Consider the following 27,479-nt stretch of genomic DNA (forward strand, 5'->3'; position numbering starts at 1 on the left):
GGGGAGTAACAGCAGGAGAGAGGGCACGCCCTCAACTTCTGCCTGTGGCTTCCAGAGGCATCTGGTGGGCCACTGTGCAAAACAGGATGCTGGACTAGATGGGCCTTGGGCCTGATCCAGCAGGGCTGTTCTTATATTCTTAATTCTCAAGAGAACTATGATGTGGTGGCTGCAGCCTAGCTCTTACTTGAGTGCCACAGTTAGTAGCTCTGAAGGGGACTGTGTATTCTCTTCTTCAGCATCAGAAGATGGGTGAAAGAACTCTTTGACTAAAATGAGTAGAAGAGTTGAACACTCCATACAATATCCTGGAAAGAGCTTACTCCTGGTACTTTTAAGGAAGATGTTTAGGATTGGAGCCAGAACATTTTTATGAGTGTCCAGCGGAGTGGGAAGGATAGAAAATACTGAACATTTCAAGGATGGCTAGCATGATTAACAAGATGGCAAGAAGGCTGCAAATTCCACATTATTTAGCCTCTAATAGCCAGGCTGGTGATTAACATAGCTTTTGTATAGATATGTTCCAGCCCTTTCCCCTTCTGTCTGAAGAGCAGCCCTCTGAATTTAAAAGCCTATCCATTCTCATCAATACACACTTTACATAATTACCTTACATAGAAAATGAATAAGTAAGTAAGTAAGTAAATATTTGGTACTCATTATTGCTGGAGCCATCTTTCATAACTGGACCAAGATTTTCAGAGTGAATCAGTTGTTTGGAGATCTTTTGGTTTCTGAGCTCTAGCCTTAAGACACGTTAATGGAATCTGATTTTCGGAGAAAAGATGCTCATCATTTTCTTTACATACCTCAACACGAGTCGGTTTAAAGCACAGGGGGATGCTGACTCTGCTCCACTGAATTCTCAAGCCAATTTGGATGTCCTAAGGTCTTCCTAGACATTCTTGGCACCATATTTTTTGGAGACAGCAATAAAATTCTAGAAAGACCATGACAACCTACCTTCAAAATTTGTAAAGATGATCATATTGTCATTTTTAATTAAACTCCTCCGAAGCAATCCACTCTTTGGTATGATGTAATTCCGGCCCCAATTTAGGCCTATGTAGCGGTTTTAGGAAGAATCAAAAGTTCCAGTAATAGATGGTTTATCCCAAAGAAGTGTACCATCTGTCATACAAACAAGAAATTGGAATGGATGGATCCATTAGTCATGTGCCCTTGGATTAACTTCCAGCATGTATCTGAGGAATGTAGATTCAACTAATGTCCTAGACTTTGCATAGCCCAATATCCAGCCCACATATAATTATCTACCCCTAAAATGGGGGATAGCCTTGTGGCAGAAAGGGGGTACTTATTGTGCTCCCTATACCAGAGCTAATACTCATCAGGTGCTCCTCCACACTTAGGCTTGAATCTAGACCTGGGTGAAATCCCTGCTCTCTCACTTGGCTTGGGGATCTAAACTGCCTTGGTTGCCCTTGTGGATTATCTATACTGGAATGGAAGTGGAGGGAGGTCAACTTCTGATTCTCAGATACTTTCATCAACAATGACATCTTAGTCCAGTGCAGTTCTGAAACAAGCAGTGCTGCAAATCTAGCACTGGACTCCAGAATTCCACAGCATCTCCTCGTTTAGCTCCCACACAACAACTGAGCAATTGTACCCTTACTGTGCTATAAATTAATTGGCCATAATCCAGCACAGGCATTATTGATTAACATTTTCTCCAATAAAACTGTGATCAGTAATAAACCAAAGTACATTACAAAGAAAAATTTGGGTACACCTTAATAGGTGTACATCTGTTTGCATAGTTACCGTGAAAAGGAATCTAGCCCAGAATGCACCCTTTCCCAAGAACTGGCACTCCTACTTCACAGATTTTATAGAATATTAGCAGGAGGACGAACAATATATTATCTTAGGTGTCATCTTCCTTCCTTCTGGCCATAGTCCTTCAGGCACCAACATCTGTGATGGATACAATGACTAATGTGCACCATCATGATTGCCAGATTTAAACATAGAACGTGCTTCTTTTTTTAATTTGCAGTCAGATTGAGCCTCCGTTAACTACATGGCTTCTTAATTATTAGGGAATTACACTAAAAATATTGTACTAGGATTTTAAAGACTCTAAATGGGTTTATATGATAGATCAGGACACAGAGGCCAGTAAGAATCAATGCAGCTGTGCAGTTGGAAAACCTATTCTGTAACCCTGCCCCCTGAAAAACAGAACAAAAAGTGAACTAGGACATGGGTCTTAGACTTACTATGCATTTGATTAGGGTCTTTGGTAAAGCCTCGGCTGGATGACATCCTTTGAGTGATGTCAGGATCTTGATCGCTATGGGGAATGTCACTTGCCTATTCCCAGCTGGCCACTCTAGAATTCCATCGTTCTCGCTGCTACAAAGGGAAAACCCAATTCTGAAGTCGCCACTAACTGAGCTGGGTGAGCCATGGGGATAGAGCCTGACCACAAAGCAATAGCCCTATGAGTTATAGAATAAGGGGCTTGAAATATAGTCTCCTTTGGAGGTCATAATTAAAAGCGAAGTGAAGTTCCTTATCTGCCAGACACTTGTGGGGCACTGTGTCTCAGTCAGACTGATATCGTCAATGTCAATTCCACCAGCAGAGTTGGATGGGTCTCCTCGGATGCCATGAAAAATAGAAAAATATAGATGCCATGAAAATAGCAGATTTTCGCCTGGCTATTAAAGGAAATGGATGCTAATGTCCAGTGTTGTTCTCCATGAACTGTAAAAGGAGACAGAAAACTTCATTTATACCAATAGCATGTATACCTTCAAATAGGCAACAACATTAATTCCTTCACTAGTATGTGATACTCCATAACCATTAGTATTCAATACTCCAAACAGCCTAACAACAACAACAACAACAACAACAACCTTTATTTGTTAGCTGCCCCATAACACTCTGGGTGGCTTACCACATTTAAACATGAGATTAAAACACATATTAAATCATAACAGACAAAAATGGGAGGAATACAAAATACTAATAAAAAACAATTTTAAACACCCTATTGTTCCTTCCTTTTAGCTTGTTTTTAAGACAAATGGTATAGCAGGTGACTTGTGAAGATACTGCATTGTATTCAAGCAAAACAGGCCTGGAAACGGTGCCTGAATCAATTCGGGTTGCATCGGGGTAGATTTTATTCTATCCCGAATCTGGCTCATTTTTTTAAGGGTGATTCTTATGGGGTACAATAATTGAATCACCTCCGATTCGACCTTGATCAATTCATGCACATCCCTAATGATTATAGATGCTATTTGTCTCCTGCATAAATGTCATTTATAGATTACTTTAAGGCTCACCATAGATCGTCTGCAGTTTCAGTGTCTTCCTAACATTCCCAGTTCCATCATCGCTTTTAATCCAGATGATGAGTGCATCTTGTAGACTGCCATCGAATTTGTAAAAGAACTGTAGACACTTTTCTTTCCTCTTTGGGTAGAAGATGTGGGACTCCAAAACGGCTGATTCACCCGAATGCCCTACTGTGGTATCCAGGTGCATATAATATCCCCTCTCTACAAAGCAGATACAGGGAGGAGGTTGCTTAACATCAGAAGACTCTTGCTCATTTTGGACTATCATATAGGAGTCTATGGTGCCACACAAGCACCACTAAAATGGGGGAGGGAGAGTGGAACTGCTCTTCCCTCATTCTCTCTGTCGGCCTTTATTTCATTACTGTTGCCTCATAGTCAGATGGGACTATAAGCCATAAACTGCAATGAGAATATATGGTTCCTCAGCAACCATGCAGATAAGCTTATATAATTTACAGAGGTCTGTAGAGAAGCAGGTGACTAGGTGAATTCTTAGTAGTCACATGAATTCTCAAGTTCATTCCTCCACACTTGTAGCAGTTATCAGTAAGCTATGAAGCAGATCAGCATAAGTGAGGCCATCAAAATCCAGTGTCAGTAGGGAAGATAGCAATCATCTTTAGGCGGATTTGAACTGAGAAGACATTAGTTGCTGACCATGGAACTACAATATTACAGGTAAGTAATGAACCAATGTAATGAAACCAACGCTTTCGTGTCTACAGCAATGCCAAATGATTCTACATAGGGAATCGGACTGTGTGGTTACACAAAAATAACGGGAAGCAACTTCTGACTCTTTTCACTAACACAGTCCCAGGGGCGTAACTATAATAGGGCAAGGGGAGACAGTTGTCTGGAGACCCACTGCCTTTAGGACCCCCGAGAGGCAAGTCACGTGACTGACTCCCCCAGCCATGCACCTGCCTGGGCTTCCTTCAGTTGTATTCATCCTCCGAAACTAATGTGAGTGTGAAGACCTGCAGCTACCAGAACAGCACGTCTTTCTCTAATACCATTAAATGACTTGCATTGTCCACAATTTACAAAATATTCTAAAAAATAATTTAGGATGATGTTCTATTGTGGCACATAGTATGTATGTATATATGTCTATGTCTATGTCTGTGTGTGTGTGTGTGTGTGTGTGTGTGTGTGTGTGTGTAATTTTTTTTACTTCATTAAGGGGGGGAGCATTTTATACTCTTGTCTGGGCCCACTCCTGCACAGTCCTGACTGATGGCTCAAGTTCAGCCAAGGTGTTTAATAGCGGTTACACCCTGAGACATTTTGAGCAGTTTTGAGTACAATCCAGCATTTTGAAACCCTTTCCCCCCCCAGTGGGAAAGAGGTTTAAGCATCTGCTTTGATCAATCCCATAGAAATCAGTGGGACTGAGAGGTGCTTACATGTGCTTGGACAGTGCCCTTTATTTCTGCTTGCATTTTCCTTATCAGTTACTATTTTAAATCTACCTGCACAGCGGCCCAACAAGGTGTGGTCCTTATCAACCGGCGTAGTCAACGTATGCTCCCAGTCAGCATCATTGTTTCTATTCTGCACCATGCCACAGATATTAATGGACTCAAAGGCGCACTGGTCAAGGAGAGTAAGACTAGAAGCTGTAGGATATGCAGACATATTCCATATGAAAAATAGACATTTTATCTGCCAACCAACCATACAAAGCATCCTGCTGCCTGACCGTTTCCCTGCCTGAAGTGACAGAGGAGGTAGTCCTGGATTCAGGATTTAGGACTCCTAGGTTTATTTTGGGCGATCCTAGTATCCATGTTGAGGTTACCTTTGGGAGGCAGTTCTGGACTTTACAGCCACCATGACAACCATGGAGCCGACCCAGAATATTATCAGCAAGCTTACAAGTCATGCTCTCAAGGCTGACTGGTGGATTGGTCTAGGAGATAGCCAATGCTCTAAATATTTTTTTTTTTAAAGAGGCTGATCCCAACCACCATGTAGGATCCATTTGTGTAACCACTCCTTGAGAAACCTTCCTTGGACCCAAGTTATTTGTCCCACTATTACCTGTCATTAATCCCCTCATTTTGGAAAAGTGTTCAGAGTGACAGTTCACCACAGTTGTACATACAACTGAGTCTTTGTAGATCTATCCTGCTCAAATCCTGGCTTCCCCCAATTACGACATTGAATTCTGGAATTTTAGTCATAATTGTCGGAATGCTACTGTTCTTTTTGAATGAATAAGGTCTATAATGCATGATGGATTCATATACGTAAGGGGTGTTTAGGTCAGACGTGAAGCTATCATCATGTTTGTTGAAGTTATGCTCCTGATCTAAAAATCATAGGAGATCAAATTATTATAGAGCCCATTGTATGCAACCATATACAGATAATCCAGTCCCAATGAAATCTTGTTATCTTGAGAACAGCTCCAGGCACCAAAAGGAAAGGAAAGGTTGTGTTGTAGAGTCAGTGTCAACTCTCGGTGAGTGCAGAGCCATGTGGTTTTCTTGGCAGAATCCAGGAGGGGCTTACCCAAGGGTAAATCTTTAACACACCTTTCATTATCAGAACACCTGGCATGGTGTTGCCACAAGTCCTGTGCCATTCTGCATCTGATAGCTGGGACAGAGATTTGTGAGCTTACCTGTTGGCCTTGGGAATGTACTTTTAGGCACAGCTGACCCAGAGTTACTCCTTCCCCCACGGAAGCCACTGAATGCAGCTGCCAGACTGTTTTCTCCTGCTCTGGCCAGTGGCCAGAGCTGCACCAGTTGCATGGCACTACTGCATTCCAGTGGGAGAAAGGCGGACTTCAGTCAACCTGCTTCACCTCTTCACCTGTGAAGGTAGTCCCTCCCCTCTATAGGAAGTGACCCTACCTGCCTGTCTCTCACACATCCATCACAAAAATCCCTAAAGGCTATTTCTGCTGTCTCCTATAGAGGCCCAGCTGGAAGGAAAGAAAAACCACCCCTCCTTTCCTTCACAGATGAATTGGCTTCTCTCGCTCAGGAAGGGGGAAAGTTGGCGGCAGCAGGACCAGGTGCTTTGGATCTATTTGTGTGTATGCACATCTGCTGTTCCTCGGTGGGCCCTTGCAGAATTTGAGCACAAAGGCACATGGAGCTGTCCTATGTATGCCACAGCCATTCTGTCTCCTGTCCTGTTGCTGCTGCACTGTGCTCAGGAAGTGACAGGCAGAAGCGGAGCCCTTGGAGAAAAACTATGAAGGAAGCCAGATGGTGAATACTTTCCGATCCCATTTGAGCATTCCGGTGAAATGGACAGATTTCCACAATGGGTCCAAAAGAATGTGGACCTGGAGTCTCCCAAAGACTTCCCCATCTTCTCACCATTACCTTCAATGATATAGTTCCACCAAATCTTAACATAATCGTCCCGGTCACTCCGTGATTGTTCATGAAAAAATCACAGTGCATGCAGAATCTCATGCTCTACTGTAATTTTATAGTCACAACCAAATCCAATGGAAAGAACTTGGCCAGTCTGAAAATCACCCACGTACGACCAGCATCTGTTGGACAATGAAACCTGATAACAGTACTGCTTATTTAACATGGAGCCAAGCACACCCCTAGCATCAGTTTGGAATGGGAGGAAGCATCAAATCACAGCAAAGGTGGAAAGGCATTTCCCATCCATCCACTAAACATAGGAAATAGCCTTTCCTGCATCTGTTACCAAACCAATATGTGAATGTGTGTGTGAGAATGAATATACAAAGAGAATGAAAACAGAATCCTTCGTCTATACATGCTGTTGCAGTTGTTAAACAACTGTTACTCCAAAAAATATCAATAACCGACACCTGCCATTATTCTAGACTAATCATGTTGGGGTTTGTGATTATTTAGCGGAGCACCAACAAGAGAAGCTACCCACTCCAGGTACAGAGTAGAGCGCAGATTTGGGTTGTTGCAGCTACGTAAAGAATATGCATGAAGATTGTTGAACAATCTAAATACTAGGTGGATTTATTAGTGAAGTACATTTGAGATAGGAAAGACCTATTCTATCTATCAGCTACATGATGGTTAGGGAGAGAGAGAGATGTTTGCATTTTCTCTCTACGAAGAAAGGAAGAGGACTGACTCACTACAGAAAGCACCTGAGGAGTCAAGGCAGGGGTCATAGAATAGAGGCAAACGGGGACAGGTAAGGAGACCCTCACTAACTACCTCTACTCCCCAAGCTCCTAGTGGTCTTTAGGAGGATAGCCTGAGCAAAAGGTCGATGCACTGTAACTCCATCTCCCACAAATAAATCACTTCAGAACTCAGAGGAAAATAAGATGAGGAAGAGGTGTTACTTATAGTAATAAGATTTCCCCCATTCCAAATTTTATTTGTGTAGTTATACGTTTTACATTTCTGAGCCTTAAGGTTCTCAAATGGAGGATTAGCCCAGAGTGTTCAGGAATGAAGCAGCACCTTTGGGCCTCTAAGCTCTAAAGGCCTGGGACAGGTGTGGCACTGTGTGTGTGTGTGTGTGTGTGCGCGCGCATATGTGCACACTCATAGACATGTAAAATTCAAAATGAAGCTGCAGGAGGTCCCTAAGATGTCTCCTGTGCCTATAGCCTTTATGTAATGACGATAGGGCAACTTTCTGGAGCCCACCTGGGATGTTTTTCACACAGGGCTTTTAATGCCCTTTAACTCGCATCTCCTCTGGAATGGAGGAGGTGTGTTCACATATCGGCCAGATTTACCCCAAAGTCCCTGAGAGTTATCGGGGAACAGTTCACACACAATTCGAGTTTCTCACTGCACGTTAGAGTGTAGCCCATTTTAAATCCAATTTTATATTTAAAAAATGAACTATTTGTGTCAGCTTTGGGGGACAACTTTGAGTTCACCGGAAAGCCTCCCAGTAAACTTGCAGTAAAGTCTGCTGTGTGTAAAAGTCCCAGGTAGGAGGATGCCCATGCGGCAGGAGGGTGGGGGGGTGGGAATTGCCAAGGATGCTCTAAAACCTGTAATCAGCCCTGATTCTATAGTGGCCATAGAAAGTGTATTGGACCTGTTCAGATAACTTAGATCCACTTCATCCACACTGGGGGTGGGGGGTCAGGAAATGGTAACTGTGGCAAGAAATTCGAGATTCTTTCAAAAATATCTGAGCTTTGTTTGCCAAGAGGTTCAAAAAATGACTTCAGTATTCCGTAACCAAATATAGAACGTATTTGCATGAACAATACAGCAAAATAACTGGTAACAAAACAGGTTCGGCTTTTTTGGAAAATATACAAAGCAGTGTTTTCCATATGGACCACACTGAAGTAAAACAGAATAGGCCTGTTGCCCAGCTCCCTCCTCCTCTGAAGAGGGTGTCATGAACTGGTATCCTGTTAGGAAGGGCTACAGAGGAAAGATGCTTTCCCCATAGCATACCTTGTTCTGAAGGAGCCTTTGAAAGAATCAGATGCAAGGGAGGGAGCACTGGCCATAGTTCAACAATGGGCAGCTCTTCTGTATGGGATACAGGTTCCATGCTGGTTGTAATCACTGCAAGTTTGGGAAGACTATGGACAGATGCATTCATACTAGTGGTCAATTGCAGGGACTGGATCCAAAAGAAACGTCTGAGCCCCATTGACAGGATCTTGACCTTACAAAGTATAAGCAGGATATGTTTTGGGTGCTCTGCGATACTTTGGTATCTACTGTTAAAATTCCATCTTCAGATTACTCAAAACCTGTATATCTTCAACGCAACTATGTTTTCCACTTGGTTCTTTCTGTTTTGGAACCTCTGGCTCACAGCTTGCTTGTGCAGCTACTATTGTTTGAAGATCACAGACTTCAGTCACCCCTTCTTCATCTATTTCAAACTAAGGATTTCAGGACTGGTACCTACGTGGCTCCTAGGTTCTGTGATTTTGTCTTTGGCAAATACCCTGCCTTATATATATGTGAACTTGACAACAGTGGATAACGGGGAGATCTCCAATTTCTTCAAAAATAAAACCGAGAATTCCATTTATCAGTCAAAGATTCAATTACACGTGCTTATTTTGGTGAGCCTTGGATCTTCTGCAGCTTTCGGTTTATGCATTACTTCTGCCTTTCTGTTAATCTTTTCGCTCTGGAGGCACAGTCAGAAAATGCGAACTGCATCAATCAGCTCCAGGAACCCTAGCGCTGCTGCCCACGTTCAGGCAGTGAAAATAACACTGTTCCTCCTCATCAACCATGTTGCTGCCTTCCCAGCTACGCTGATGTTATTGTCAAGTAATTTTGATAGAAATGGTATTGCTACCTTTGTTGCTGTCTCTTTTACACATTGGTGTTCTTCGGTGGATTCTTTCATATCAGTTTGGGGCAACAAAAAATTAAAAAATGAGTTGCACAAGCTTTTGTATTTTGCTAAGTGCAAGGGGCGATATTGTTAAAGGATTGCCATAAATGCTATACACTGAAATCCACTGGAAGCTTTGTTCAGATGCAAGCTCTTTCTTTCTTTCACTAGGATAAATTTAGAGTAGCTCCACTGAAGTCTGTGAAGATATGCCATTGTAACCTTGAGGAATGAACCAAGCGATGCACTAATTCTGTATGCTTAGCTTAGCTTATGAGCAAGAACTGTGTTTGGAGCACTGATTTAGACATGGTACAGCAGTTTGAAGAGCTATATGATTTTGTCCTAGTTTTTTTAATGTATAAAATGCTATGAAAGATCTGGGTATAGCAAAGACATCAGCAGATACAGTAGGGCTGCAATGTTAAGTCATTTACACAGGTATGATGTATTTCAAAGTGACAAAATGATTAATGAGGTGGGCACATTTTTTCATTGCCTGTAATTCCTAGTGTTTCTGGATGTATAACTACAGGGCACCGTTGGATTTTTAGTCCATCAAGGAATATTCTCTCTTTATGTTTTTGCTGTGTGGCTGATCCAGCTCGTCCTCAAGATCTCTTGATAATTGTGAACAAATGGCCAGTGTTAACGAAGGATTGTTATTGCTCCTTGATAGTTAGGAATCTCTTTCCAACCACCCCAAACCCATCAGAGTTTGGAAGCTGATACGCTTCAACTAGTGGGAGGGACATTGAAACCATCTGGAGCCGTTTGGGCAGTTTTGAAGTCGGGGGGAAAGAGACAGGGAGAGAGAGAAGAGCTGTGAGGTAGCTGAACATGAACTGCCCTGGAATACAGAGTGTCTCTCTTGGAATCTGTTGCAGGATTACTGGATTTGCAGCCTGCTGTAGGAGTGCTCATTTTCCTATGCTCAGATGTGCGGACCGGTTCGAATTTGAACCAGTTCAAATTCAAACCAGGGTGGTTCGGAGGTTCAAATTCGAACCGAACCAGCCATCAGGTTCGAGCTGCAGGTTCGAATTCGAACCGAACCAGGGAATGGTTTGATTCAAACCCGTTAGAACTGGTTTGGACACCCAAAAATTGGTAGGATGGTAGATGGCACCCAGGGGTACCTGTCACCCAAACCCCAGATCAATCGAACACTTGTACGATTTTTTAATGAATTTTTGAAAATTATTTCTATTTTTTTCTCATAGGGTATAATGGGACTCAAACCAGGCCATTATACCTTATTGTGGAGCACCCATGGTTGCCAACAACCACCCAAACCCTGAAGCAATAAGACACCCCTATGATTTTTATGAATATTTTAAATATTTTTAATTATTTTTTTCATAGAGTATAATGGGACCTGAACCAGTCCATATCCCCTATTGTGGAGTACCTAGGGGCACAATCGCAGGGTGGGTGGTAGACAGACAGGGATTCCTACCACCCACAAAGCCCCAAGGCAATTGGACACTCCTCTGATTATTGGTGAATTGTTAAAGTATTTTTGAATTTCTCATAGAGAATAATTAGGATTGCAGCAAATGTATAGCTTCACGTCGGGGGGAAAGGGGTGTCGTGGAGTGGAGTGTGGTGGGTGGTAGTTCCTAGGGTGGGCAAGGAAGCTATCAGAATTATTTGAAAGGAATTGGGCAAAGGGCTGATTTTTAAGTGATTTTTGAAGTTTACGTGTCTTTAAGGTTTTTCTCCATAAAGAAGCATGGAGGTGTCAGCAAATGTATAGCTTCACGTCGGGGGCAAAGGGGTGGCCTAGAGCAGTATGGGGTTGTTGGTAGTGCCAGGTAGGGGCAAGGAAGCTACCTGAATTTTTTCAAAGGATTTGGGCAGAGGGCTGATTTTTGGTGAATTGTTGAAGTTTACACGTCTTTAAGGTTTTTCCTCATAAGGTATAATAGAGCTTTCAGCAGCCCCACAAGTGCACTTGGGGGGTGCTGGGGTGGCCCAGAGTGAGTGGTGGTGTAGTGCACATAGGGTGCCAACCACCCCCATGGGTTTCTAACCCATGGGGTACAGGGTTCTGTTGTTTCTGAGGTATTTTGAGTGTGGATTCTATGATAGCAAATTAGAGTGGATTCATGGTGTCTCATTGAAAATCTCATTTGCTATCATAGAATCCACACTCAGAATACCTCAGAATGCCCTTGTAAAAAAAAAAGAAACTCCCTCTGCTAATTCCCACCTAAAACATATTCCATTGGCATTCAATGAATCAGTTAAAAGTTTGTAATCCTTATGTTTTCTTAGGATTCTGTTTGGAATTTCTTTCAAAAATTTTATCTGCTGGGTTTCAATAGTGAGGGGTGTAGCAAAATGAGCCTGAAAAATTTGCTCAGTAATTGATTTTGAGGTAAATTGCACCAAGCAGTCTTTAATTAATTTATTTCTTGTAGCAAAATCCGAATTTAAACGAAAAGCTATCTCAGTCTGTGCCACCATCTCTCCAGCTGTAATTCCCAAAGGTGGTGCAAGTTCCTCCCCAAGTAATTTTTTGATGTTCTGGTCAGCTTTCTCTGGAATGCCCCTGAACCTTAAAAATCTCTCTTTTTGTCTTAATTCCAACAATGCCATTTGATCTAATAATTTTTCTTTGTCATCTTTCAGTGAACCCACATCCTTCTCCAAAATGTCAACCCTTGATTTAAATTCTTTATTATCTTGTGCTAATTTCTTCACTGTTTCTTCAATATTTGATGTTCTATCATTTAATGTCTTTGTATCTTGTTTAATTTGTTGTATATCCGAAGTAACTTGTTTAAGAGCAATAGTGTTTGCTTGAAGAATCTGTTTCATTTCAGATAGTGTTTGCTCCATATCCAAAGGCATTCTGGTTTCCCCCACACCTGGACTCGGAAGGGAAGATTTCCTAGGTTGTAAATGTATCTGGGTCTGCTGAGACTTTTTTTGCATTATCTCTCTCCCTTTCATAGTATAGTGGAAGGGTTAAAAAGGAAAAAACACTTTCACAGCAGGGTTTAATGTCTTTGATCTCAGAAAAGAAAGTAAAAGCCTGTGTTTATTTCCCAAGTATAAACAGTTCCGCACCACAGCTCCTGTATCTTATCACTGGCAATTAAAATTTTCTCACGGTAGTGTGAAACGCCTGTTATTCTAATTGGTTGGCAAAATGATAGACAGTCTCAACAGCAAACAGCGAGCTGCAAAACACCTCTTCCATAAACTTCGCCCGACAGCAGTAAAAGAGAAGAAGAGAAAGGGGGAAAAAATAATTCCCAATAATAAGATCTTTTTCCAAGTATTAAAAAATTTTAATCATCAATTCAGCTCTTAAGTTCCAATATTTAGCAAGAAGATTGAATTCCCCTCCTTAATTGTAATCAGAAAGAACTTACAGCTGTGTCTTAAGTTCTGTGGCGTCTTTCCTTCTTTTCTTTCCCAAAAACGCAGGAAGAATTCCAGCAAGATATCACCAATCACTTGAGAGGTGAGCTTCTTGAACTTAATTAAATCCAAACCATAGAAGTTGGCTGCCGACTGGCTTCGGTCATAAAGATTTCCAAGAGAGAAGTAAGCTTGATGGAACCCTGCCTCCGCCGCTCGACCTAAAACAAAAATTGCGTTCTTCAACACAATCTTTGAATTAAGGAGCTGGCATAGGAGGAGTGGTGGATTATCTTGAAGTTGACCCTTTAATCCAGGATGACGTGGGGGGGGGAGGGTTTGATGCCTCAATACCCTCTTATTTTCTCCTCCTCAGTCTCCCCCTTTCAGAGAAGCGTGCAGCAACGTTGGCAGACCAATCGGAAGTCGCTGCTGATGCGTTTCCAGGCAAAATACAAAGTGCTGGTTATTGTCATGGTTCAGACTTCAGAATCAGAAGAATCAGAGCAGGAGGACTCGCCTGCTAGTTAGCTACAGCAACAAGAATTGGCAGAGAAACCAGACTCTGGAGCTGAAGATTCTCAACAGCTGCCAAACTTGGTTTCTGATGAGGAAGAGCCTGGGATTTCCCCTGTATTGAGACGATGTATCAAGAGACAGGCTCAGTGGTACTCATGCAGGTGCTGGAGATCACACGAAAGAAAGCCAAACTGCTGACTCAGGGAAGCCTGATTGGTTGTTGGTTCTGTGGAACCATATATATTCAACAGTCTCCCATGGCTGAGTTGCTGTTTGCAACTTCGCTGGCAGCTTATAGTGTGCTCTTGCATATCTTTTCCGTGTTCCAGTTTTTCTTGTCTGTACTTCCCTGCATTGTTCCCTTTATTCCTTGTTCTGTGTCCTTCGCTCATTTCATTCCTTGTTTTGTCTTTTCCTTCCACTTATTACTCAGTTATTGTTAGAGGGGGGTACCTAGTTTCAGTTCAGGCGACTTTATTCATTTACTGTTTTCTTTGCGAGCCTTTTATTTTCCTTCATCCAGTTTTGTTGCTGTTTTCTGTTTACTTTCATGGGGTTGTAAATCCTGTAGGGTTAGCCGGGCTATCAGTTCATGACAGTTATTACCTTTAAAGCCCTGAACGGCTTAGGTCCGAGTTATCTTAGAGAGTTCCTTCTTCTGCATGATCCCCACAACACGTTACGGTAATCTGAGGAGGTCCATCTCTGGTTACCACCAGTTCATCTGGTGGTGACTCAGAGGCAGACCTTCTCTGTAGCTGCTCCTGGGCTATGGAATGCACTCCTGTCAGAAATCCGTAATTTGAGTTCATTATTGTCTTTCAGGAGAGCCCTTAAAACCTATCTGTTTGGCCTGGCCTTCCAGGGTTTTTAAATGGTTGTGAACTGTTTTAAATTGTTTTAAATGTTTGCCCTGGTTTTCTAGAGTTTTAACTGTTTAAATGTGAAATTGGTTTTATTCTGTTTTTATAGTTTTGATTTTGATTTTTAAATGGTTTTAATTGTTTTTATTCTGTTGTAAACTGCCCTGAGCCATTCTTGGAAGGGTGGTATATAAATCAAATCAAATCAAATCAATAAATAATATCTAGACCCATTTCAAACTGGCTTTAGAGATGGCTATGGGGTTAAGACAGCCTTGGTCGGCCTGATGGATGACCTTTACTGGGAAATCGACAGAGAGAGTGTGACTCTGCTGGTTCTTTTGGATCTTTCAGTGGCGTTTGATACCATCAACCATGGTATCCTTCTGGATTGCCTGGGGGACTTGGGGATAGGAAGTACTGCTCTGCAATGGTTCCATTCCTATCTCTCAGGCAGATTCCAGATGGTGGAGCTTGGTGACTGTTGCTCTTTGAAACAGGGGCTATTAAATGGAGTCCTTCAGGGCTCCATTCTGTCACCAATGCTTTTTAATATCTACATGAAACTGCTGGATGAGGTCATCAGGAGTATTATCAGTATGCTGGTGACACCCAAAGCTAAATCTCCTTGTCATTATCATCATCAGGAAATGGCATTCATCCCCTAAATGCCTGCCATCCCCTAAATGCCAGTAACAGGCAGTAACTGGCTGGATGAGGGATAATGAAGCTGAATCCAACCAAGACAGAAGTGCTCATTGTAGAGGATCAGAATTTGAGAAATGAGTTAGATCTTCCTGTGCTGGACCAGGTTGCACTTTCCCAGAAAGAACAGGTATGCAGCTGGGAGTGCTCTTGGATCCAGGCCTCACCCTAGTATCTCATGTTGAGGCTATGGCCAGGAGCACTTTCCATCAGCTCCGGCTGATTCAACAGCTGCATCCATTCCTTGAACAATCTCAAAATAGTGCTGCATCAGCTGGTAACTGTGGTGTTTAATCCATTCATTGATCCAGGCCAGCTTTTGAATGCTCCTTTAGTTACTTTTATTCCTGTCTTGGAGTAGAGGCGGAGGTTAACAAACAGCCAGCAGCAAGAGAACTGAAAAGCAGACTTTGCTTGTCTCTCTGTAAATAATATCTATTTCATTAAACTACTAATATTCCTGATTTCACTCCACTGCCTTGTCCTTGCATACCACAACTCTCTCCTCTGGATTCTAAACTGGCAGCAAGAGTGGCTAAGAACCCCTCCATAAACCAAGCAACAAACAAAACCTCCTCCTCAATAACAGAAAGCAACACAGAGAGGAAAAGATCTACAAGAAAAAAAGAGGACAAAAGGAAGGCAAGGGACAGAAACAAAGACATACCATTCTTCTATCCAGGCATTTCTGTCTCTCCCTCACTTGGAATTCTGAATTTTTTAATAGAGATAACATACTGTATAACACAAGACTTTTGTAGTAGCCTGTTTTTGAGAGCAGCAGCTATCTTATCTCTTTTATAGTATCTTAGTTCTGCCTGGAGGCTTTCCACACAGGGCTTCTGCCCTGAATCTCCTTCGGGAGAGAGTGTATGCATTCACACACTAGCCAAACTTACCCCGAACTCCCGTCAAGATCTTTGGACCCACTCCGTACACAAATCGGGCTTTGTGATGAGAATTCTAACTTATCTTGAGGTATTTCCGGGTTTTAAAAATGCTGCTTTTAAGCTGCTTTTTCTGAAAAACGCCAGAGCAAACAGGGAGGGGCGCTGACATAGAATCATTTGCATGATAAGGGGCATGCTCTCTTCACAAATGCAGATCTATCTCTGTAGGAGCTCTCTCTTTCTCCCCCCTCCCATTGGCTAGAAGGAAAACACTGACGCCTGCTTGTGGACTTGCATGAAAAACAAACCCAAAAGCAGAGGGGAGGGGCTGATTCACTCAATGCCCCAAGTTAACTTCAAAGTGGCTTTGCTCAACATGTATGCCAAAGTCTGAAGCCAAGTGCGAATAACTCCCTGGAGGAGGAGTGGCAGCCATTTTGAGTGTTTCTTCTATTCAGTGGCACAGCATACTTTTCCAGCAGTGGCTGGTTCCTCTTCCAGTTTTAGGAGCTTCTGCCTTTGTTATTATTTGGGATGTGTGAAACATTTCATGTACAGAACGATCTGTACCCAAATCTACCTGTTTCGGGCAATTTGTACACAAAACATATTACCCCTCTGCAAGCCCAGCAAGATTCGGCTCCAAAACAAATTGCCCAAATTCCAGAGCCAAATGTTTTGTTGCTTTGGATCTCCATTTTGTGGTGATCTCCGTGTAGTCTTCATTTTGTGTTTTGACTTTGTTTTGCATTTCCTGCCCTTCCAGGCTTCAGATCGGTGAACGAAAGCATGGGCTGATCTACTGACGATTCCCTCCTTGTTCCAGATTGGCTCTTGGCTTTTGCCAGTGCTAACTGACCCCACATTGGCCAGGTGAAGGGTTGAAGAAGGGGCAAGGGTGAGGGGGATTCAAGGAGGGATTTTCAAATAGATTTAAAGAGGCAGCAGCCACCATTCTGCCTTTCTGTCTCATGGGAGATTTTCTTTGCTTTTCTTTGCCTTGCCACCTATTGCCTTCTGTCTTGCCAGCAGGGCTGGCTCTGGGGGATTTGGCACCCTGATGCAATATTCTGTTTAGCGCCCTTAGTTATAGTAAAAGATAAAAATTGATCATATAGAAATACAATTGTTTAATAATGTAGAAAAGATGATATATACTTTTAAAGTTAAAATTTTACTTTCCTTGATGTGATTGATGCAAATTTGTTTAGAACGTCATCTATTTCCATTTTTTCGCAGATATCGCTTTCAATAGCTATAATTGACAATCCAATTAAACTTTCTAGAGAAATACTAGACCGGAGATATGTTTTAATTAGTTTTAGTCTCGAAAAAGATCTTTCACCACTTGCTACTGAAACTGGAAAATATCCGTAATGAAATTGCTATATTTGGAAATACACGTATTAAATCATTTGAGTATATATATTGCAATAACTGGACTGTGTGGTAATCCTTCAATTCTTTAATGGTATCTTTGAATATCCTTAGTTCATTGTATAACTCTTGACCACTTATATCAAATTCTTCACCATCACTCAAAGCAAATTGTAAATGGTTGCACTTTTCTTTTAAAGATTCATCATCTGGATTGTAAATTTCATTGAAATTTGAGAGGAACTGAAATTTTTGTGCATGACCCAAAATGATTCAGCCTTTCCTGGGAAAGTGCTCTGGTGCTTGCCAGCGAAGGGGATTCAGTTAGTCCTGGTCAATCTTTCGCTGCTTTGCCGAAATTTGGAGAGCTGAGCACGTCAGAATAAAAAAGCAATAAGCAGGACTATGGCTGCTTAAAAATCCTGACAGGAAGTTTATTCCTTGGGGAAGGTCTCTCTGTGTGTGTGTGTGTGTGTGTGTGTGTGTGTGTGTGTGTGCGCGTGTGCGTGTGCATACACATACTCTGGTGAATTGGGGTGCAGACAGAGGGAAACTCATCACTTAAATTTGGAGAGTGGAAAGGGAAGAAAAATATGTTTTGGAGATTGAAGATATAGTTTATCAGGTTTGGCAGGGGGAGTTCAGTAAAATGAGTGGGGAACTAGTCAAATGCTCAGGGCGGGGGTTGCACCCAACTGGAGATGTCATTCGTTAAACTGTTCAAGCTGTTGGACCACATTTAGTTGTTGGATTGAGGGTCCCTAATACTCAACTCGGTACCCTGATTGAATCTCACATGCATGCATTTCATGGTGAGTATACCCAGCACTTGATCTTCTTTCACTTGAAGTTCTTTCACAATCTTCCTGCGCTGGGACAAGAGATGTCCCAGAAATCGATAAGATTTATATAAATAAATCTATACTTTGAGGGAGCTTCCCTCCACACACAACCCTTTGGGGGTGCGGGGCATAAAATTTCAGTCTTGGAATGAAGGATGTAACACTTGCTCTGGTGTATGTGTATGTCTCTCTCACTCACACACACCCATCTGCCCATTTGAGGAGGAATATTATGCAAACAAGCCCTTCCTGGCACTCTTCTATAATTGATCGCTCTTTCAGGGAGTTTCTTGCCAGTGCTGATATTATTCTTTTACAAGAAACTTGGAAGTTGGATGACCTAAACCTTGATGGCTTTCTTTCTTACACACTCAAAGCGTTGCCAGGGGTGGGCCGTGGTAGATGTAAAGGTGGTCTGGGTGTTCTTGTTGCCACTTCATTGCCTCTCTTCTCTTACGCTTCTTGCCATGGCTGTCTTGATCCAATTCACTTGTTATAAACTGTTGATCATTAATATTTACCTTCCTCCACTGAACAGAAAATTGCAGATTGGAGCGGTCTGGTCTGAATTGGAAAATTATATTGTAGATCTCTTATTTGCCTTTTCGGATGCTTTTGTGGTAATGGGGGGGGGACCTGAATGCAAGGATAGGCCCAGACGGTTTTACCTTATATTCACAACAGAAGGCCTACCCAAATAGTTTAGGGGTAGATGAACTCCCTTTTATTCAATCTTCTAAGGATATGAAATCTAACCATGCAGGCTTGTGTCTAAGTCGCATGGTTTTTAGAGTCAATTTCACTATACTGAACGGCTCAGTCCCTAAAGATCATCCGGCTGAGTTCACTTATCTGGCAGGTTCTAAGATGAACCTTATTGACTTTTTCATTTCCTCAAGAAATCTCCTCCCTTATGTGGTGAATTTGGAGGTTACCCCTAGATTTAATAGTGACCATATACCTATTTTCCTTTGTCTCAAGTCCCCTTTCCTCCACCCACATTTAAAATCTTTGTACCCACTTCCTTTTGAGGGTGGGGGTGCAATTCGCAAAAAAAGATGGTCAACTCAATTGGATCAAACGTTTAAAGATCTGTTGGCTTCTGATCATTTGAGGAATATACGTGAATCTATTCTTAGTAATGATTCACCACCTACTCTTTTGACATCTTATAATGCCTTAGTTCTCGAATGTCAACAGTTATTATGTAGTAATATTTGTAAGCCTTCTTGGCACTGTCAAAGGGGATCCCAAGCTTGGTTCGATGGAGAATGTGTCGGTGCCAGGAAAGCTCTTATTATTAGTTACCAGAAGTATAAAAGAACCTCTAGTGCGCACGATGCTCAGATTCTGCTGCAGGAAAAAAGACGATATAAATCCTTGTTATGGCATTAAAAAAGAGAGGCTGTGAGGGGGAATTGGAAGAGGTTAGCCCAGGCTGTCAGAACCAAAGATTCATTGTTATTCTGGTGCTTAGTTAAGCATCCCTCCAGTTATAATTTTACTCCGTCTAGCTGTCACATCCACCCTGAAGTGTGGGAGAAATACTTCTCCAATCTGTATAGTGACCCTAATGCTTGCTCTGAACATCTTTTTCATGAGATTGAGTCTACACGTTTATGGGCTCCGGTTTCAGTCTCTGAAATTCATTCTTTAATTGCGCAATTAAGACCTAGCAAAGTGCCAGGGGAAGATTTGATTCCCCCGGAGGCAATTAAAAATAATTCAGAATGGTGGGCACCAATCCTGGCCTCACTTTTCACCTACATAGATAGGACTGGCCAAATCCTCAAAAAATAGGGTTGTTCCTATTTTTAAGAAGGGTACATGTGCTAATCCGGCCAATTATAGACCCTTCAGCTTGCTTAACATCATTGGTAAGCTTTATGCAAAACATTTTCATGATAAGTTAAAGGATTGGCTAGATCGTGAGAACCTTCTTGCTGATGAACAGGCCGGCTTTAGGGAGGGTCGATCTACTACCAATCATTGTTTAGTATTGCAACACCTCATTGGGAAATATTCCTCCCCAGGTACAACCTCTTTATATGTTGCCTTTGTAGACCTGAAGGCAGCTTTTGATTCTATTTCAAGGGTTAAGCTTTGGGGAAAACTGGGGACTTCCTCCATAGACTGTCGTCTGTTATGCCTGCTTCAAGTGCCGTATTCAGATACTTCTCTTAAAGTTAGATGCAGCCTTCAAGGGCATCTAATGAGTGCTATTGTGACTCACAGAGGTGTTAAGCAGGGCTGCATACTTGCTCCACTGTTATTTAATTACTACATAAATTCTATGGTGGAACAAATTGAGCCTTTTAGATTTCCACCCTCCTAAATTTGCAGGGAGGCATATATCTATCTTGCTTTATGCAGATGATGCAGTCCTCTTGTCGAGGATGCCAACTGGCCTCAAAAAAATGCTGAGTGCATTAAATCTGTACTGCAAGAAGGAGGGTTTGGAGATAAATTTTCAGAAAACCAAAATAATGGCTTTTACACAGAGACCTAAGATTCGCACTTGGAGGATTGAGGGACAACTTATTGAGCAGGTATTATTTTTTAAGTACCTAGGGGTAGTTTTCCATGCTGGGGGCACTAGGAAGGCCCACGCGAACTATGTAGCCTCCAATGCCCAGAAAAGCTCACTCGCCATTTTACAGTGCTTGTGATCAAAAGGTGGCTATTACTTACCAGCAGCTTTTAAAATATTCAAAGCCAAATCACTGTCCCAACTACTTTATGGAGCACAGCTGGGTTTTTTTCCCCAAATAGAACAACTCTGGAATGTGTGCAGTCAAAATTTTTGAGAACTGCTCTTAATATCCCAAGATCTGTTTCAAATGCTGCTGCCCGTTTGGAGACTGGCTTTATGGTGGAGGCCAGTGTCTGGATTACTATACTTTGTTACTGGCTCAAACTAATTTATCATCCAGTTGGCCTGGCTCCTCTAATTTTACAGGATGATTTTGGCTCCAGATGAATCCAGTCTATTGAGGCTAAAATAGCTACTTTGGGCCTTTCTGTTACAGTTCTGTCCAAGCTGGGATTTGATCAGGCAAGGTTGCTGGTTAAACAACAAGTGTTTGACTCCAAACGGCAAAATGACCTTGGGAAGGTCTCCAAATTTTACATCTCAGAGGAAAGAAGATATCTAGTCTCTGCAATGAATTATTTTACTTGGTTGGAATTTCCGAGGTATAGGAAAGCTTTTACCTTGGCTCGCTGCCACTGTTTACCCTCGGCAGTTCTAGAAGGGCGCTATAGTGGGGTTCGATTTGCTGACAGACTTTGCCCTTGTGGGCTGGATCAGGTGGAAACTATTGAACATGTTTTATTATTCTGTCTGTTTTATAAAGATATTCATGGATCTTTCATCACACCTTTGCTTTGTAAACTCAGAGTGTTTAATTACATCTAATGTGGCTAAATTCTGTGCTGCTGCCATAAATATACATCACGGGATGGTTAATAAGCATATTTTATTGTTTTAATTTTTATTATCACTATGTTTCCGATTTTGTTAAAAAAATTAACTAATTTTAATTTTAACCTGTTCTAATTATATACACTATCTATTGCTATATAATTGTAACCTTTTTCTTTTGTTTTGGCTTGTGGCTGTAACATTAAAGAACTTGAACTTGAACTTGAACAAGCCCTTCTCTAAAAGTCTTTCTCACAGGCTTTGAGGAGGGGGGAAAGCCCTTGTCCCAAGGTCTGCCTCACTCCGGAGTCGGCCAAGAGCAACTTCATGTTCCTGAAGCCCTACAGCCCAGGCCCTCCAAGGAACAACAAGAAAGCTCCTGAAAACTTGCCACCAGCTCCCAGAAGACGCCCCAGGTGGCCAATAATTCTCTGCAATAGGGATGTGCGGAACGTTTCGGATACAAAACGTTTTGTACCCAAAACAGCCTGTTTCTAGTGTTTTGTAGACAAGACAAAACACCTATTTTCCAGATCCAAAAGTTTTGTATACAAAACAAAACGCCCCTGTTTCGGCTACAAAACGTTTTGTTGTTTCGGACCTCCATTTTGTGGTGATCTCTGAGTCAGTCTCCATTTTGTGTTTGAAATCTCTTTGAATTTCCCACCCTTCCAGCTTTCTGATTAGTGACCTAAATCATGGGCTGACCTGCTGACAATTCCCTCCTTGTTCCCCATTGGCTCTTTTGCTTCTTCCCACTCTTTACTGACCCCATATTGGCCAGGGGAAGGGTTGCTAACCCATGGGGTGCTGGGTTCTGCTGTTTCCGTGGTGTTCTGAGTGTAGATTCTCTGGTAGCATATGAGAGTGGATTCTTGTTTTTCACTGAAAATCTCATATGCTACCAGATAATCTACAATGAACACCTCAGAAACAACAAAACCCAGTACCCCACAGCCTTGTGGGTATGGGGGTGGTTGACACCCTATGCGCACTACATAACCCCTCGCCCCCCCAAGTGGAATTATGGGGCTGCTGAAACCTCCATTATTTCCTATGGGAGAAATCTTAAAGACACGTAAACTTCAACAAATCACAAAAGATCAGCCCTTTGCCCAATTCCTTTGAAATAATTCTGGAAGTTTCCTTGCCGTCATTGGGCACTACCACCCACCACACTCTGCTCTGGGTCATCCCTTTCCCCTTGATTTGAAGCAATACATTTGCTGGAATCCCCATTATTCCCTATGGGAAAATTCTTAAAGATGTGTAAACTTAAAAAAAATCACACACAAAAATCAGCCCTTTGCCTAATTACTTTGAAATTTGGGTGGTAGCTTCCATTGGACACTACCACCACCACCCACTCTTTTTGCCCTGGGACCCTTTTTAAAAATCCAAATCGATTCGGATTCGGATTTGGAAAATTTGGCTACAAAACAAAACAGGGCTGATTCAGATTCAGAAAATTTGGCTACAAAACAAAACGGGGATGTTTCGATTCGGATACAAATCGAAACAAGGAAATTCCAAAATGCACACCCCTACTCTGCAACCCTCCAGCCAGGTAACCTCTTGGGCACAGAAAGCGGGGAAGGAGATCTCCGTGAAAGGCAGTGAGAAAGTCCCCCGAAAAGGCGGAGAAAAGTCCCCCCCCCATGCTGCACAGCCTACTCTTAAAGAAAATTAAATCTGAGCAGGACAGAATCTTTTCATTCCTGAGTAACTTTTTGAAGATAATTACCCGGCTTTCTTGATCAAGTGGCACTGGCAGCGTTGACATTGACATTAAAGGATGAACTGAAGGGCTCCCAGCATGCAGGCACGGGGGAAATCGCCTGTGCTTGGAAAAATCAAACCGGCAGATTGAGACCCCAAACAAATCAGGGGTGTTTCAATTTGGGTACAAATCAAAATGAAAAAATCAGTTTGTGCACACCCCTAGTTATTATCACTATGCTTCCTGCTTTTCTTGAATTTGCTATTCATGACTCTCACTCTATATTGGGACCTAGATGGGACCACTGGCTTGGAAGACTGGAAAATATATTTCTTGTGCTAAAGGGAAATGTTGGTTCTGAAAAGGCAAAGCTAGCACTCACCAGGTATTTTAGACCTGCAAAAACATAGACTTTGAGCAGTTTATGTCACGGCAAGCTTGTCAAAAGGAAGGGAAAAGTACTGATGCATATCACACCCATCTTCGTCACCTTGCACAGTCCTGTGCATTCACAAACACAGACAAGGACACAAATAATACAAGTATGTTCCTCTGCCAGGCTTCGGCAACAAATTCTATATGAACCCCAGATGACTCTCACCAAAATATTAGATACTGCTTGAGCAAATGAAGTGCCTGAACAACATGCCCAAGTGATTGAGCAAGGCAGCCATGCCCCACAAATGGAAACTGTACAAAAGCTTCAGAGACACCCCAGTTGCAAGCAGCCAACCAGAGATACAACTTGCCATGCCTGTGGAAAAAGAACCACTATGCAATGTTGGAGATGAACTTCCAGTGCATCGACCTTTTGCACCAACTGTCCTAATGACCACTAGGGGCATTGGGAGTAGAGACAGTGAGTAAGGGTCTCCCTATCTGTCCCTACTCTATGACCCCTGAACTGACTCTGCAGCACTTCCTGTGCTGAGTCACAATCATTCCTTTCCTCCTAGAGAGCAGATGGAAACATATCTCTCTCTCTCTCCTTACCTATCCACTATGTAGTCCTTTAGATTAGAGATAGGTTTTTCCTATCTAAGTGTATTTAACCAATAAATATTTAGTGTTTAGTCATACAAGTCATAAATAGCTGCAATATCCAAACCATCCTCTGCTACTTACTCTGTAACTGGAGTGTGTGCTCATTCCTTAGTGCTCTGCTGTTTTACCTATTGTGGGTAAAAATCAACAACCTTTAACATGCAAGAGTCTGCAGGTTCTCACAGATTACCTCGTGTCCTCACTGATAGGGTCAAGGGCAGGCAAATGCTCTTCAGGCTCATCTTCAGGGGAAGATAACTCATATATCTATGCTGTCTGTTCTCCAGCACCAACTACCATAAGGGTCTGCTTCACCGCTATGTTTTCATAGAAGGACACAAAGTTCATGTTTTAACAGATACAGGCGGAAATGATGGCCCAGTGTGACTATGATGCACTTCCTCAGAAACCGCTGCTGGTGCACTCAACCATGAAAGTGTACCCCTATGCAACTCCAACTCCATTGTCTCTGAGTGGCATGTTCCAGGCACATTTTACCTTCCAGGTACACATCTGTTATACATCCCATGTATGTTGCACCTAGTGGTGATACCTTGATCACCTATGACACAGCCAACAACTTGGGACTCATCACAGTGCTCCAGACTATACTCCTGATCCACTTCCTTTAAACCTCCACTAGTATGAGCACATGTTTCAAGGCATCAGAAAGTTGAAAATGAAACAAGTAAAACTTCACATTGACCAAAGAGTTCCACCAGTTGCCCTGCCACAGAGATGTATTCCTTTCCATATTAGGAAACTGGTTGAAAAGTTGACACTTGGAGAAACTTGATATCATCGAGCGTGTGGATGTCCCTACCCCATGGGGTTCCCCCATAGTTGTTGCCCCAAATTCTAAACAGTCAGGCAAAATAAGGATATGTGTGGACATGCGCCTCCCCAATTGAACTATCAAGCGGAAGAGACACATTACACCCACTGTGGAAGATATCACTGTGGGACAAAATTTCTCTCCAAGCTTGAGCTTACTGCTGGTTACCATCAATTTGAACTCCACCCTGATTCCAGATATATGATGACATTTTCAACTCATGTGGGCCTTCGCCACTACAAACACCTCAGTTTTGGTATTTCTTCTGCTGTGGAAATATTTCAGAATTCAGTTCATGAAGTCCTAGCTGGACTCCCAGGTGTGCTCAATGTCAGTGATGATATTTTGGTGTTTGGCACCACAGAAGAGGCGCATGAATCTCATCTTACTGCAGTCTTACGGTGTCTGCAGGAGGAGAATCTGACTCTTAACCAGAGTAAATGCAAATTTTAAAAACCCACCTGGGAGTTTTTTTACTATTTCTTTTCCAAGGACGATATCTCTGCTGACCCCCACAAATGCAATGGCAATACATAATGCTGCTGTACCCACTACAAAGATGTTCATTCATCATCTTTGGTGCAAAATGATGAATGAACTTAGAAGCCTCTATCACTGCTCATCTTTGTTCATTCATAATCTGCTTGGGTGCAAAATGATGAATGAATTTAGAATCCACTCTCATTTCCCACCAAATAATCTACTCTCAGAACACCTCAAACACTGAAAACAACAAAACCCAGTACCCCCATGGGCTTGTGGTTTGGGGGGCCACAACCCATTCTAGGCCACCCTGGTGCCCCCCAAGTGTAGTTATGGGGCTTCTGAAATCCCCATTATTCCCTATGGGAAAAAGCTTAAAGACATGCCAACTTAAAAAATAATAATCACCCCTTTCACCAATTTCTTTGAAATCTGGGTAGTAGCAGGCACCCATTGGGGTACTACCACCTGACCTACTGTTCTGCTCCTGGAACCCCTTTTCTGCCCCAAAGCTGCCACAAAGACATGCCAACTTCAAAAAAATTTTAAAAATCACCCCTTTGCCCAATTTCTTTGAAATTTGGGTGGTAGCTTCCACCCATTCGGCACTAGCACCCACCCCACTCTTTTGCCCCCAGAGTTCCCTTTTAACCCCAAATTGATTCAGATTTAGATTCAGAAAATTTGGGTAAAAATCAATTCCGGGGTGATTTGGGGGGGCAGATTCGGACCCAAAACAAATCGAGGGTGATTCAGTTTGGATACAAATGAAATTAATATATTTGTGCACATCCCTAATGATCTCCCCAATGCCAGGCATCTGTTGCTTGTCACTAATGACTATAGTCATTTTCCAGAGGTGGAAATGCTTGCCAGCACTTCAGCTAATACTGTAATCCCCAAATAGGATAAATTTTTCTATGGCATACCAGCTGTTCTCAAAAGTGACAATGGACCGCCTTTCTAGAGTTCCCAGTTTGCTCAATTCTCAGGCTCCCTAGGCTTCGAACATTAAAAAATCATGTCATACTGGCCCGCAGGCCAATGGGGAAGTTGAGAGGTTCATGAAGACATTAAAGGAAGTTCTCCGGATTGCCACAGCAGAGGGTGACAATCTGAAACAAGAATTATTTTATTCCACTGCTCTACTGGTTTGGTACCAACTACCCTTTTGTTTGGCAGATAAGTTCAGACAAAACTGCCTCAACTTTACAAGGACACTGTTTTACATCAATGTGATGAACACGCAAAGAGCATGATGAAACAGTACACTGATCAACATAGACCAGCCACAGTTCTACCATCAAAAGTGGGTGACATGGTTCTAGTGAAAAACCTTCAGCCTTGGAACAAACCATCACTGCCCTTGTATCCTGCACCATATCAAATAATGCAGATAAAAGGTACCATAATCATAGCCCAGTGCAGTAATCATACAGTCACAAGAAATATACCTCACTTCAAACCAGTGCAGAGCACACATACCCAGTGACAATGTCATCTCATCTAGCTCTTCTGATCCACCAATGTCTGCAGCCCCGTGTGATCCTGAACAGTGCCATTCACATTACCTGCAAAGGATAAATCATTGAGCTGCAAACTATTTGCAGGACTATACTTGCCTAGCAGTAGCTGGTCATGAATCTGTGGACCAACTTTGATCTGTGTTCTTGTTTGATGTTCATAGTTTTGTGTTGCAAATTTTGTTGGTATTTTCATGGGTAACGTAAATTTGTGCCCTTGAGT

At 42.3% G+C, this 27,479-nt stretch overlaps 1 pseudogene; it reads right to left on the minus strand.

Annotated features, from left to right (window-relative positions):
• Nucleotides 1–183: 183 nt before the first annotated feature.
• On the minus strand, nt 184–27,452 carry LOC128334389 (meprin A subunit alpha-like; annotated as a pseudogene).
• Between the last annotated feature and the right edge of the window lie 27 nt (nt 27,453–27,479).

The sequence above is a fragment of the Hemicordylus capensis genome, chromosome 1 (assembly GCF_027244095.1).
Source record: "Hemicordylus capensis ecotype Gifberg chromosome 1, rHemCap1.1.pri, whole genome shotgun sequence".
NCBI lineage: Eukaryota > Metazoa > Chordata > Lepidosauria > Squamata > Cordylidae > Hemicordylus > Hemicordylus capensis.